This window comes from Petaurus breviceps, unplaced genomic scaffold (genome assembly GCF_028583685.1).
Source record: "Petaurus breviceps papuanus isolate PSGF00001 unplaced genomic scaffold, PetGlider_PUasm1.0 186, whole genome shotgun sequence".
NCBI lineage: Eukaryota > Metazoa > Chordata > Mammalia > Diprotodontia > Petauridae > Petaurus > Petaurus breviceps.
This window is the reverse complement of record NW_027185798.1, coordinates 47,118,266-47,133,091: the sequence shown is the minus strand read 5'-3', so window position 1 is coordinate 47,133,091 and position 14,826 is coordinate 47,118,266. Positions and strand designations below refer to the sequence as shown.

General features: G+C 41.7%; 1 protein-coding gene across 6 annotated transcripts in view; it reads left to right on the top strand.

The window, feature by feature from the left end:
* CSF1 (colony stimulating factor 1) overlaps positions 1-14,826 on the top strand; it is a 42,789-nt gene that overhangs the window by 18,408 nt on the left and 9,555 nt on the right. For 2 of the 6 annotated variants that reach the window (XR_011168739.1, XR_011168741.1), the window contains exons 9-10: positions 952-2,500; positions 13,101-13,234. The gene's annotated coding sequence lies outside the window, so the exon portion shown is untranslated. Of the gene's footprint in view, positions 1-951; positions 3,710-13,100; positions 13,235-14,826 lie in introns of those variants that run through there. The other 4 variants (XR_011168740.1, XR_011168742.1, XR_011168743.1 and 1 more) reach the window with 3 other exon arrangements.

Sequence of the window (14,826 nt, the reverse complement as noted above, 5' to 3'; positions counted from 1 at the left end):
CTTTACAAAAACTACCCTTGAAACACAAGAGCTCTGTCAGCTGAGCCTGAGACCAGTTTGAGGGTGAGGCTACAAGCTGGGTCTAAAGTCAAACTTTTGGTTGGAATCCAGGGGATTTCTGCTCTGGGAACAGAGTGCTCTGGGAATGCTGGGCCTAGCTATTGGACAAGGGAGTTGGCAGGGTGGAGCTATCATGCATGACATGGAAGGGAGGTCAATGCCAAATCCCTCCAAGCCCAGAGAGGCCTTGACCTCTGGGTTCTAATTCCAGACGGGAAAATGAAAATTTCCCTATTTGGGTCCTTCTGCTGTACTTTTCTCCTCAAAGCCATGATCTCCTTTTTATCTACACATTCCCTGTATTCCTTCATTTTCAAAGATGACACTTTCCAGGGTGCTAGATACCTGAAGGAAGGGGTGAAAGCAAAATTCCCTTTCTCTCCTGGAGAGAAGAACATTTAGTAGTGTATAAAAGGAACGTGAGGCACCCAACAGCAGGGATAATGGAAACTCACCTTGCCCTTTCCCTAGACCCCCAGTAGGCCAGTTGGAAGAAGCTTTCTTTCTGACTGACAAGTGACCTTCCCCCATTGCCCCTTTTGTCTCCTGTGGCTGGAGCCTCTGCCGGTGCCTATCTGTTGCCTTTTCCTCCCCTCTGGCCCCTGGTTTCTTGGTGGAGACAGGAGATGAGGCCATTCTGGGAAATCGGCAGTGGTCTGGGCTCCTGCCAAAGAATCTGGGCCCTTTGTGGTGACTAGGGTGGCTTGGAAGGGGAGGGAGGGAGTGGAAGGAAGTTCTTTCCTGCAATAACCATTAATGTCCCACAGGAACGCAACCCCCATCCCCATGCTACCCCATAGCCTCCCTCCACTGGTGTCCCTAGAGACCTCTTCCTCTTTCTTTACCTCTACCCTGCTCCATGCTGACCAGCCTTTTTTCTCTCCCCTGTAGCTGGGCCCACAGGACAGTCCCTCCATGGGAGGAGAAGCCGTGGGGGCTTCCAGACACGCCCCCCAAGCCTGTTCTCCCAGGATCTCAACCCGCCCACCACGGAGTCCCCCGGCCTGGACTGGACAGGACAGGAGCAGGCGAGGGGGGAAAGCCCTCTACCACTTGTTCTCTGTCCTCTTACTCTTTATTGACTGAGAGAGGGAGGGAGGATGCACAAAAAGCTACAGATATTTATTATGATGATGATGATTTTGGCCCTGGAGGCCATCCATGCTTCAGGGAGTGCCAGCAAAGGCATGCTCAGAGCCTTCTGCCCTCAGAGACTGACCCACAGGGCAGCCTGGGGAGGGAGGGTGACCTTCAGCCCCCTACCTTCTCGAAGTCCCCTCCAGAATCTGAGCCTGGACCAAGGGAGAAAGAAGAGGGCTGTTGGGTCGGAAACAGCCTTTAGGTTGATGTTTTTGGGGGAAGCCTGGGCTGGAGTTCCTCATTGCTGCCAGGACAAGAGCTTTTCAGGGAAATGTGTTCCCGTCTTATTTACGAAGCACCAAGAAATCCAGGCTTCCCAGCAAGCCAGAGCACGTCCCAAGAGGAAGGAGTGCCTCAAGGCTCCCAGGGCAATGCAGCTTAGACTTCATTTCCCAAAAAGGGGTGCAGCCATCAAGATGGGAGGAGGAGATGCCTACACCCTGCCATGGGTCTACACAGACAACTGGGGAGCTGTCTACACCCTTCCTCTGAACCAGTGCTCTCAGCTCCCTTTGAGTGACAACTTTGGGGCCATACCCCAGGACTTTTTGGGACTCGGGCTTTTCAGAGGCCCTATTCCCCAAATCCTGACACCAAATAAGATCTGTGTAGGAAAATAAGAACAGCAATTACCATGTCCCAACCTACTCCTACCATGCCCTGGGCTCTGCTCCCATCTTCCCTCACAATTGTTAGCTGGGTCCTAAAGCTGCCCCCCGGAATAACTGGGTAGGAGGATCCAGCCCTCTGATGAAGGAAGTCTTTGCACTGTGAATATTGAATCTTCTTGCTGTACTGTCCTGACCTCTTCCCATAAGCAGCATCTGTCAGTCCATTTCCCCCACCATTCCCTTGCCTTCTGTGCACATGCATCTCTTGAGCTGGTCTCATGATGATAAAGGGATTCCCCCACCCTTCCCTCCACTACCATGTTTTGGTATCCAAACATGATAGATAAACATGGGCTGGTTCCCACGGACTCTAGCTCCCTGAAGAGAGGGTAGATGATACCTATCGGTCTGCCTTCTACAAACTGAGTCTTCCTTCTGGGAGGCCTTGGCTTCTATCTCACACTCTGACATTCCAAAAAGAAAAATGATAGAACTCTTTTTTAAATGACTGGAGTGGAACCTGTGTATATGTCTGTGGAAATGGGGATTGGAACAATGTTCTTGCTCAATCACTTTTCCCTAAACCGGTCTCCCATTTGGCCAATCCCCTTGTTCTCTAACCCTTTGGGAGAACTGAAGAGCAGGCCTTCTAACTGGTTAGATTTCCTCTTGCTGCTGATCTCAATGTGGTGAGTTTCTTAGTCTTGTTTTCACCTCAAACCTTCCCTCTTGAACTCAGCTCTTCATCTTCCCTCTTTCCTGTCCCCCCTTTTAACTTTCTTCCCAGCCCTAGTTTCCCACTTCTCCCTATAATCTCTGCTTTCTCCTCCTTCTTTGCTTTCATGCTCATCTCTTTTCAAGTTGGGCTCTGCCCTTCTGGTTCTTCTGATGTTCCCTCCCCAGGAACAGTTCAGCTTCTCAATCCCTAGAGTCAGGGAAGGGAGCTTAGCTTGATACCCTTTTGGAACCTGTTCCAAAACTCCACAACTGGGTTAGTGACTTGGAGCCTCAGTGTCTTCATCTGCCAAAGAAGGGGAGTAACCTCTGCCCTTCTCCACTGCTATGTGGGAGGGATGAAGTCATTAAATAGTGGAGAAATGATGAGGGTGGGGGGAGGTACTGTGTCATACCTTCTTCTATTTTCTTTATTTCCCCTCCCCCACCACTGCCTTGCTTATACCTTGTCTGTCATTTTGCTAGGTTTTATACACCCTCAGCGTTTACCTGAGTCTGGTTAAGTGGGAATCTCCAGTGTCCTTTCACCGTATTCATGCTGTGTTACTCACTCATCCTGGAGTCCCAGGCCCCTAGGGCAAGGGGAGCTGGATTCCTTACCTACTACTTGGGGTCCAGGACTACATCAGAGATCTTCTAGAGTTCAAATTCACCCACTAGGGGTGGTCATATCTCTGCCCTAAGAGGAAACTCTGAGGAGAGAGCTGGCTGTGAGGGCAGAGCCAGACCTACAACAAGAAGAAAGTTCCCCTTGGGCCTCATTTTTCTGGTCTCAGCATTTTCTTTTTTGATGTTAGGTAAATATCTATTTACAATGAAAACCTTGAAGACTTAGAAAAATGTTTGTTTTCTTTTAAATGTAAACTGTGCAAAAAAAAGGCCAAAATAGCAAGGCCAACATTCCAGATGCTCTTAGTCCATTGGTAGGTGAGATGAATGGTTCCTCCCCCAGACCTCAGTAGGTCTCTCCATCTGTCTCTTTGTCCTCTGACCGAACCCCCACCCCACTTCCCTAGGGAAGGCAAGAGGAGCTGGGGCCTTGCACTGTGTGGTTGTTTTTATACTTGGAAATGGTGAATTATTTTATATATAAAGTCATTTAAGGATTTATTTAAAAGAAATAGGAAGCTGCTTGTATATTTAATAATAAATGCAGACAAAACCACGTTATGTGTCGTGACAAGAATTCAATTTGAAATTGCAATGAAGCCTGGGGGAGTGGAAAGGGGCAAGCAATGACTTCTGGGAAGAGACACAGTGCAGTAAGGTTCCTCTATTGCTTATGAATTTGGGTCAAGGAGGATGAGAGCACTGTTTCTTTAGGACTGCAGGCACTTTTATTAAGTGCCAAACATAACAACACATCTATATCCCAAAGTACCGTAACACATCCATCCATAAAAATGGCCAGAAACCAGTGGGGCCCCTAACTGCTGTCTTGGAAAGGTAATAAGGTCATTGAAAGTCTTCAGGCCCAAGCTGGATGTCCACTTGTTGTAGGTATATTGGAGAGGGGACTCTTTCAGGTATGGGTTGGACGAGAGGGAGTATGGCATAGTAGATTGAATGCTGAACTCAGAGTCAGGAAGAAACTTCCACCTCAGACACTAATTAACCATGTGATGCTGGGCAAATCATTCTAACTGCTGTCTGCCTTTGTTTCCTTCTCTGTAAAAAGAAGTGGTTGGATTCAATGATCTCAAAGGGCTCCTCTGGCTCTAAATCAATGAGGTCCCTTCCAACCTTGAGATGGTGTGATTATGTGTAAATACCCCTCCCATATAGGTATACACAATGTGCATTATATATACATATATTTGTAAAATCTACATACACACATTTGGGCTAGTTTACCCTGGAAAAATGATTAGTTCTCTTCCACCTGAATATCCTTATGAGGGCTCTAGGAGCAGAGCCCTCCTTTTACCTTTGGACCCTGCTGTGCTCTGATGGGTTCTGAGTCAACCAATTCCAAGCAGGGTACTAGACCTCTTTGTTGAATGACTGGAGCAAATTAATCTTAGATAAGTCTTAGAGCTGAGAGTAAATCATAGCCACTGCCCCCTGAAGACCCCCTAGCCAGGATGAGCACCAGAGAGTGGGCAGAGTCAGTTGGGAGAGCCAGGAAGGTACAGCAGGCTGGAGGCTAAGGTTACCAGAATTCAGTTATAAGGACACTGGTTCTCCTTGATGAAGGGACATCACTGGCCAATGGCAATGCCTTAGGTAGAGTGTGGTACAGGGGTGGGGAGCCTGTGGCCTCCAGGCCACATGTGGCCTTCTAGGTCCTTGGGACCTTTTGACTGAGCCCAAGTTTTACAGAACAAATCCTTTTATTAAGGGGATTAGTTCTGTGAAGTTTGGATTCAGTCAAAGGGACACACTTGAGGACCTAGAGGGCCACATGTGACCTTGAGACCACAGGTTCCCTACCCCTGGTGTGGTAGCTTCCCCAGGATAGACCAAACCACGCACCAAATGCTGAATTATTAAGGTGGGGGGGAAGGAAAGGGGGCTAAGTCTGGGAAGGTAGGTTTAGAGTTGGAGACTCTAAGCTGGCCCTCAGAAAGAGAGTAGACTGAGAATTAATTACATTTTCCCCTTTGTATACCCATTGCCTTTCCTCAGTGATGTTTCTTCCTACCACATTCCTACCAATTGTTCAATGCCTTCACATTCTTCTCATTTCCTCCTACTAAATCTCCCCTCAGAAAAGAATCAGATAAGGTCATTGACCTGAATATGTAAAGGCTAGCTTGACTTAGTGTGACCTCTAACAGGAGTATTTGCTAAAGTAATGAACCCCTAATGTAACTGGACTAATGGTACAGTTTTTTAGAAACTAAGTTTAGGGGACATGGATAGAAAGCAAGATGAAATATATTTGAGGGGTGGTGGGGCAGTGGGGCCTTCTGGAAGTCCAACACCAGATGGAGCTGAGACCCTGAAAGGAGCTAACCCTCTGAGAGAAGCCTTAACCAAGGGTCAGTGGGCATCTCCTGACAGAGGTAAGACAAAAGGACTTTGGAGGGTCATAGGAGAAGAACCCAATAGGGCAGTGCCAATCTAAGCTTAGGAAGTCCAAGTTTGGGGCAGGAAGAAGGGCACATTTTAATACTCCTGCCAGGTCTGGGGTATGGAAGGGATCGGGGTTGAGTTAGTAATCAAGCTGGGAAAAGAGCAGGATACAGCAGGGACATTTCTTTTGGGAAAGGGAGCAGAAGCCACAAGTTATTTGGAGGACAGTGAAGGGTTTGGAGATGTTACAGGGAAGACTGGGGGAAGGGAGCAGTAGGGAAACCAAAGGGAGAAAGGAGTTTCTGCTCAGCTTAGTCAGGAACTCTGGGAAGAGTTGTTGGTTGGCAAAGGGCATTTGGGAGATCCTGGCTTCATGCCTGCAGGCAGAGAGGTTAATCTCAACCCTAGACCACTATCCGGCCAGAAGCAGGAATGGTGAATCAGAGGGGGCCAGGGAGAATTCTGAGGTTAACCTCACACAGACTGAGTGCCCCAGAGGGAAGGAATCAGGGACAAGGAACGCTGGGGTCTGGGCCTGGCATTATGGGATGACTGGGAAATAAAGAGCAGGACCTGACAGTGGGGGTGGTGAAATGGAAAATCATTAATCAAAAAATTATTAAGCAGCCACTATGTGCCAGAGACTGAGATAAGCCCTGGAAATATTCTGAGAGGAAAGGTACTGACTAGTTCACTACTAATTGGGTACTAAAATACACCAGTACATCTCTCCCCTGAAAAAAATGGTAGCTAAGGTCCTCAAGGAGTTGTCAAGGTCTCCAGGAACCACACCCAAGGACCTAGAAGGCCACATGTGGCCTGAAGGCCACAGGTTCCCCAACCCTGTACCACACTCTACCTAAGGCATTGCCTTTGGCCAGTGGCTTCCCTTCATCAAAGAGAACCAGTGTCCTTATAACTGAATTCTGGTAACCATCGCCTCCAGTCTGCTGTACCTTCCTGGCTCTCCCAACTGACTCTGCCCACTTGCTGGTGCTCATCCTGATCAGGTGGTCTTCAGGAGGCAGTGGCAGTAGCATAGAAGGTGGGTATATTCTCAGGAATCTGCCTGAGAATGAAGTCGTACCTTTTCCTGGACAGTCATTTGATTGAACAAAGGTTTGTCTGAAGAAGCAGAGTTTGGTTTCCTTCTTTCCTTCCCAGGCTTCTGGGAGGTGGGAATGACTAATATCTCTTGCCCTGAGCATTGGACATTGTATCCCTTTCACAACAGGAAGTAAAGCAAGCACCTTTGCCAGGTGACCACTGGCCTGGAAATCCTCATTCCAAACTTTCTAAGTCAAGGAGGAATGGGGCAACATCCCCAGGCCATTCTGAGAGATGGACAGATGTGGCTTTGGTTACAGCCTGGTAGGCACCAAAGGCAGCCTGGACACATTCACCATGCTTTATATGTCCCTAGTTGCCATCGTTGATCCTGGTATCATGTGACTGCCCCCATCATGGTGTGTGCCATGTGCTATTTCAAAGGGAAAGCGTTTGGACAGACCGTAGGACATATAAATGAATGAAAAAAGATTTATTGAGTACTTACTAGGTACCAGGCTTTGTGCTAAGTGCAGAGGATACAGATACAAAAAGAAAGACAGTTCCTGACCTCAATAAGCTTACATTCTAATAAGGGAAGACAACACATTCAAGGGGATGGTGGCCAGGGAGAGAAGTGTTCTGTAGAGGAAAGTTACAGTGACGGTGAATGGAGTCACAAGGTAATTGTGCTTTCTAGGAATGATCATGTTGATTTAATTACTATTCCCAAAGGGAGTTACAGCAAGAGAGGGGGAAGAGAGGGTATTTAGGTAGAGGCTTGGTATGAAGGTGGTCAGAGAGAAGCAGTTAGCATAACAGGGCTGTGTCAAGCTAGGTATGGAAGGCTCTCACCAATTAGGAGCACAAGGCCCTTGGGGCAGAGGTAGAGAGTCTGGTGGTAGGCATGGCATGAAGGCATTTTTGGGGAGCCATTTGTATAAAAATATTTGTAGCAGTTCTTTTTTGTTTGGGTGGCAAAGAATTGGAAGTTGAGGGGATGCTCATCAATTGGGGAATGGCTGAACAAGTTGTGGCATATAGTTATAATGGGATACTATTGTGCTATAAGAAATGAGGAAGGAGATGGTTCTAGAAAAACCTAGGAATACTTTATTGAACTGATTCAAAGTGAAGTGAGCAGAACCAGTAGAATGTTGTACACAGTACCATAGTAATGATAATCAACTATGAAAAATTTAGCTACTCTGATCAATACATTGATCCACAAAAATTCCAAAAGATTCATAATGAAAAATTATATCCATCTCCAGAGAGACAACTGATTAACACTGAGTACAGATTGAAACTTTTTTTCATTATTATTATATTTTTTGCCTCTTTTACTTTTTTTTAATATGGCTAATATGGAAACATATTTTGTATGAGTTCACAAGTGTGATAGGTATCATATTGCTAGCCTTCTCAGTGTCTGGGAGAGGGAGAAATTTGGAACTAAAAATTAAATTTGAACATTTAAAATATTCTTCCCTGTTTGCTTGATCCATGTCATCAATGCTAAATTCACCAGGAAATAAGGTAGAAATATCTCAGGATGTGTGGACAGTGAAGAATGTAAAAAGGCAACTCCAGTTTCTGACCGAGGACAGAACTCTCTTCTCTGGGAATTTTGTTTTTCAATTTTTCCTGTTTCCTTTTGGTTTCTCACCATTCTCTTTGTTTATTGTTGGATCTAAGGTGGTCCCTGGTGTGTTTATTTTGTTTTGTTTTTTCTGTATAACAGGCTCAAGAAGCCCACCACTCCTCCCACCTATATCCACTGAGTATTGGCCTGGGTAAAAATTCTACTCCCATGTGTCTCTAAGCTGGCAAAGTTTTTTTGGCATTATCCTTACTTTCCTTGACCTCAAGTTTCTTGGATGAAGGCACTGGGAATCTATTTCCCATGCAACTAATCTGAGGTCCAGTGCAGTCTCAAGGGAGCAGGAAAAGCACCTAGCTAAATGTAGGACACAAGAAATCAACAGAGTCAGGAGAATACAGCAGTAGGTCTGGGGAAAGAAGTGAAAGGGTAGAGCTTGTGAGAATGGGGACTATGGGCAGTAGACTTTGACATGTGGAAGGAGGGGAATCAAGCTTGAACAAGTCAAATGGAGATGCTGCATTATTGTTATTTGTCCTTCATTTTTAAAGAGAACCATGATATCAGAAAGATGATGCCATGCGTGAATTGGATTTAAGTGAGGGGGTGCTGTGCAGTCAGCAGCTTCACTTTCTCCTCCAGAGCCATATGGATCCAGTGGCCAGATATAGATCAGGATGATAAGATGGCCCTGGATGCAGTAGGAGACCTTGACCTTTTTAAGTTAAGGTCTTTCCCGTGTCTCAATTTGACTGAGGCAACACCCATTTAGTGATTAAGGCTAGGTAGGAAATGAGGCAAAAAAAAATAGCCTGTTTCACCTAGTCAAAAAAAAAATCAATTTGGGAGGGGAAGGCCCTCAGAGTTTCTGACTGAAACAGAAACAATTGCTATTTACCCTCACTCTGAGCCATCAGGGCCCAAACAATGACCAAATGAGGCTTGGGCTGGGGCCTATTATTGACCAGTCAATGAGAGTTAGAGTGATTTGGGTTTAAGTCATGGTCCTTAACAAAGAAATCTAGCTCATAAACCCCAAGATATCTCGTGAGGTTTCAGTGATTAAAATTTACATTCCTTTGGGCAGAGCACTTGAAGGTAAGGGTAGGATACCCTATGTGAACAAGAGTGAGAGAGGGAGGGAAGGAAGGAGGAAAAAAGAAGGAAGAAAGGAAGGAAGGAAGAAGGAAGGAAGGAGGAAGAAAAGAAGTCTTTCCTTCCTGTTCTTGAGGAGGAGTTAAGACTTCAGAGAAGTCCATTTGTATGATTTGACTCTTCTGCCATCATCAGCATCATTATTCCTGGGAAGCCTGATTCTCTTACACTTTGGTGTGGTATGGCAGAATCACCAATGGAAATGGAGTCAGAGGAATGAAGATCAGACCCTAACAGGCCTCTCAGGTCCCTTTGAATCTCTAAATATATCATTCCCTATGGTCATTGCCTCCTTCCATGCTGGTGCCTAACCCAGGCCATCCAGTTCCACAAAGATGTGGGACAAGGACCAGGAGAAGCTGTTTACTATACATAAATGTAATAACATTTGTAATAAGGTAATAACTGTAATGATAGTAACAATGAATATCTATATAGTTCTTTATGGTTTTTAAAACACTCGATATGAATGAACAAAAAATATTAAGTACTTATAAGCTATGTGCTGTGCTAAATGGTAGGGATACAAATACAAAAAAGACATTCCTTATCCTTAAGGAGTTTATCTTGTAGTTGGGGGAAAATGCATACAAGAGCATGGTGGCCAGGGAAGGGTGTTTTAGGGAATTATAGGGGTTGGTGAGTGGTGCCATAGAAGAGTCAATTGACAAGCCTTTTCCAGGCTTGATTTGATTACTGATCCCAGAAGAAGAGAGGGAAAGAAGAGAGTGCTGTGGCAGTGGTATGGGTGGGGCATCAGATAGGATGGCAGGGAGAGATGGCTGGGTGGATAGTGGAATGGGATGTAAAGCATGGTCTGAGGTGTGGGGCTAGCTAGATATAATGGCTAAAGGCTTAATAAATACTTTTCATTCAGTCAATCATTCATTCATATCATGTGTTTTTTTAAACCATAAAGAAGTATATAAATGTTTGTAGGTACCTGTGCTAACCTGGTATAAATACTGGTTCTACTACTTATTACCAGTGTGACCTTGGATCAAATCCCTAACAGTGGTTTGGGAGTCTATCTATAAAATGAGAAAGTTGGAGGAGATGAACTATAAGAGGTCCCTTTCAGTATTAAAACTGATTGAAAATGTCTCCCATCTCTCACTGGTCCATCAGAGGTCTGAGTTTTCACTACAATACATATGACAACTTCAAAACTTGAATGGACCTGTGATTTCATCTAAGAGGCAGATCACAACATCTCTGTGCCTTCTCATCCTGTCCATGTCCTCTAAATCCCACACAAAGGATTTGCCCAATGTTCTAGAAATCTTCCTCTAGGTTAGTTACAGTCAAAGTATGGTCCTAGGAGCTCCAGAAGTCCCTGAGATCCTTTCAGGGAGTCTGTGAGGTCAAAACTATTTTCATAATGACATTAAGATTTTACTCACTGGGGCGACCAGGTGGCTCAGTGAGTAAGAGCACCGGCTCCAGTGTTGGGATGACCTGGGGATCAAATCTGGGCTCAGATACTTAGCACCACACCCAGAAATAACTGGCCGTGTAACCTTGAGCAAGTTACTTAACCCCGATTGCTTAAAAAAAAAAAGATTTTACTCACCCATTAAAATACTACTTTCCCTTTCAACTACATAGCTCTATAAGGCCAAATTTTCTTCACATATTTCAACCAAAACAATATATCATGATAGATTAAATGCAGAAACAGATATAAGAATCTTCTATTAATCTAGACATTAAAGAGATTTGCAAAAAATATATTAAAAATACCACTCCCAATTATTTTTTTGTTTTGGGAAATGTTATTTTCACAAAAATATGTCATTTATGCTACCAGTGAATAGGTTTATTATTATTACTTTAAAATTATTAATAAATGAATTTTTAAAAATTATTTGTTTTAATTTCTAATATGCTAAACACTGATAGATATAATCACTAGTATGCTGGGGTGAAGTTGCCATGTACTGGTTCTGGAGGGCCAATTGTTAAATTTTTAGTGTGAGCACTTATATCTCAGAAATCAGCAAACACTACAAATCAGAGCTTGATTTATTGTTTTGTTGACTGTCTAGACTTAAGAAAATTATGGAGATGTTAGTAATGTAAACTAAACTTAAAAGTATGTTGGGTATATATATATATATATTTGTGTGTGTGTATTTTTTTCCAGAGCTTTAATTCTTTGGAAACTAGGGTATTTCATGCTTCATTGATATATATTATCCTCAAAATGATGAAGTAAGAAAGATAGGCTTTCCATTGATTGGGGAATGGCTAAACAAACTGTAATACATTAATATAATGGAATATTATTGAGCCATGTGAACAATCAATATGAAGATTTAATATGAGCTAATCTAGAGTGAACCCAGGAAGCAGAAAAATTATATATATATTGATTACAACAATTTAAGTAGAAAAAACAAAGACCCAACCCTAAATTCTCTGTAATGACAAATTTGGCCCCAGAGAAAATTTGAGAAAATATACGTACTTCCTGGCCATTTTTGCCGAGGCAAGGGCCTAGAAGTATAGGATATTACACATAGTGTCAGACATAGTTGTTGTTTTGGTTGGTTTTAAACTACTTTTCATTTTGTTAAAATTTATATTTTTAAATCCTGAAGACAAAATAATATGAGTATTTACATTTACAAAGTAGAACTGGAAAAAAAAAAGAGAATTGTACATAAGGATATGAATTTCTATGATACATACCTTGCTTTTTCCTTTTAAGTATATAATAATTTTTTTAAAGTTCCTAGTGTTACTTAAGAGTTCGATAAATTTTTTGCTTTCAGTGTTGTTAATCTCTTTTTTCCATTTTCAGAATTCCAAATTTGGGGGAGGGGGCTTACTTGTTTTTCTAGGTTTTTTTAGTTTTGTGTCTGATTCATCAGTCTGATATTTTTCTCTTTTGTTGATGAAAGTATTTAGTACCTTTCCTACTAAAGACAACTTTAAATATATCTCAAAAGTTTTGGTGGGTTGTCTCATTTCTTTCATTTTCTTTGATGAAATTTTCTATTATTTCTATGATCTGGTCTTTGACTCATCAATTTTTTAGATTAATATTTTTAAATTTTCAATTAATTTGTAATCCTTTCTTCAAAGACCTTTTACTGAAATAGAGTTTTAGTGTGTTGTGATTGGCAAAGGATGTGTTTTAATATTTCTGCTTTTTTTTGCATTTGTCTGTGAGGTTTTAATGTCCAAATACAATACATTTTCAGTTTTTGTAAGGGTGCTAGATCCTGTTTAGAAATATGTATACTCATTTATGTTCCCATTCAATAGTCACCAAAGAACTAGCATATCAAACTTTTCTAAAATTCTATTTAAGTCCTTAAATTTTTTTCTTGCTTACCTTTCTGTTAGATTTTTCTAGGTCATTGATGTAGCCCACTGTCATGGTTTTACTGTCTACTTCTCCCTACAATTCCTTTAAATTTTTCCATAAATATTTAAATGCTAAGTGATTTGGCACACATATGTTAAGTATTGATATTTATTCATTGTCTATAGTGCCTTTAAGCAAAATATAGTCCTCTTCACTGTTGCCTTGTCTGAAATCATGACTGTTATTGTTGTCTTATTTTGGTTGGTCATAAAAACAAAATATGAATTTAAAATACATTTTCTTAAAAAATGGACTTTTGCTTCATTCAGAAGCTTAATGTTATTACATGATTCCAATTAATTTGTAATACTTTCTTCAAAGGCCTTTCATTGAATTCTTTCTCTAATTCCAAAAGGCAATCCAATCTGAACTCTTCCTCTATTTTGGTTCTGGAACCAGTATATTATCTATCCTTCATGTCATGATTTATGCAGTGATACACCAGCTCAATAGGTTGTCTTTCCAACAACATGTCATGGCTTGGATGAGGTAAGTCAATAAGTATTTCTTAAGCAACTTCTATTTGCCAACTACTATGATTAGCACAGGAGATTTGAAGAAAGGCAAAAACAAAATAAAACTGTCCCTACTCTCAGAGAACTCATAGTCTAATGGAAGAGAAAACATGCAGACAACTATGTACAAACAAGAAAACTGGCAGGGACAGTGTTTTGAAGCTAGAGAGAAAGTCATCTTGGAATTGAATACAAGCACAAGCACCCAAGTACCCCATCAACATGATTAAGAAAAACATTTTTTTGTGTGATTGCAGATCTTGATTAAAAGGTTCTTCAATATTCCAGGGCTTAATGGAGTTAACACAATTTCATCTACAAACAGGAGTATGTGAGAGACCTCACTTTCTATAGGGAATCTCTGTTCCATTTGTACTCTCTGCTTATCATTACCACCATGTTTGCAAATATTTCTTCCACCATATCTTGTTTTATGTGAATTTTGTTGTTAACAATCAGAGGAGCATTAAAAAAAAGTTATTTCTGTTTTTGCATCTTTCAAAATAACATGCAAGGTTTTTTTAACACATGAAGTAATCATCATGTTGGAGGATAACCTATAGGATAGAATTTTGTTCTACTAAATCAAATTTTTCTCTTTTTTTCTTTTTTTTTTTGTAATTAACAAACATTCAGCATTGTGAGATTTTGTATTTTCGACACCTTTTCAGACAATTGTGTAATTGTAAAGATGTAGTGCATGGTAGAATATGGTTTATAAAAAAAAAAAACCCTTCCTGTTCCCATTTCATAACATCTCTAGGATATCCTCTGTATGTTTGTAGATTATTCTCATAAAGTTTTTGTAGAGATAAGAAAGTAGGCATAAAGGTTAATAGTTATTGTTTTCCTCTAGACTCTTTTTTCCACTGTTGTAATGACTGCTATAGTTCTACCCACTTATTTAGTATCTTCCCTTTTTTTGGCTATCTTGAGAACCAAGTGACTTGATATGTAACAGCCTACATTCTATGGGAAAACTGAATTTTCTGGCACTAAAATATTTTTATGATTTGTAAAAAGTCATATTAAAAGTGTCCCTTGTTGTAGTGTCTTGTCTGCTTAATCTTAGGTGACTTTCTACATGACCTATCCATTTCCCTAGATCTTAGTGTTGTCTAAGGCTAAGACAGGAGAGGATAAGGTTTAGACAAAAATTTGGTGACTCTTATGTTTTCCTAGATGTGACATAACTAAATTATACCTTTTCCCAACTTAGTGTTCACTCCTCCAGAGAAGCCTAGACAATTTTTGGAATATATGAAGATGAACCTGGATGCAAGAGAGACTCTATAAGATAAATTCTCCTCCTTCCTATATTCATGTTGCCACCATGTTGCTAGGGCAACTATGAGTTCAAAGGGTAGAAAGAAACACAACATAATTTTAATGATCAGTCCAGTTCTTTAGTTCATGGGTAAAAGAATCATAGACATAAGCTCTTGAAGGGATCCCTGAAGTCATTCTTAGTCAGATCATAACGATACAGGAATCTTCAATACAACATCCCCCTCAATGATCATCCAGTCTCCAATAAATACCCTTCCAGTGGAAGGAAACCCACTA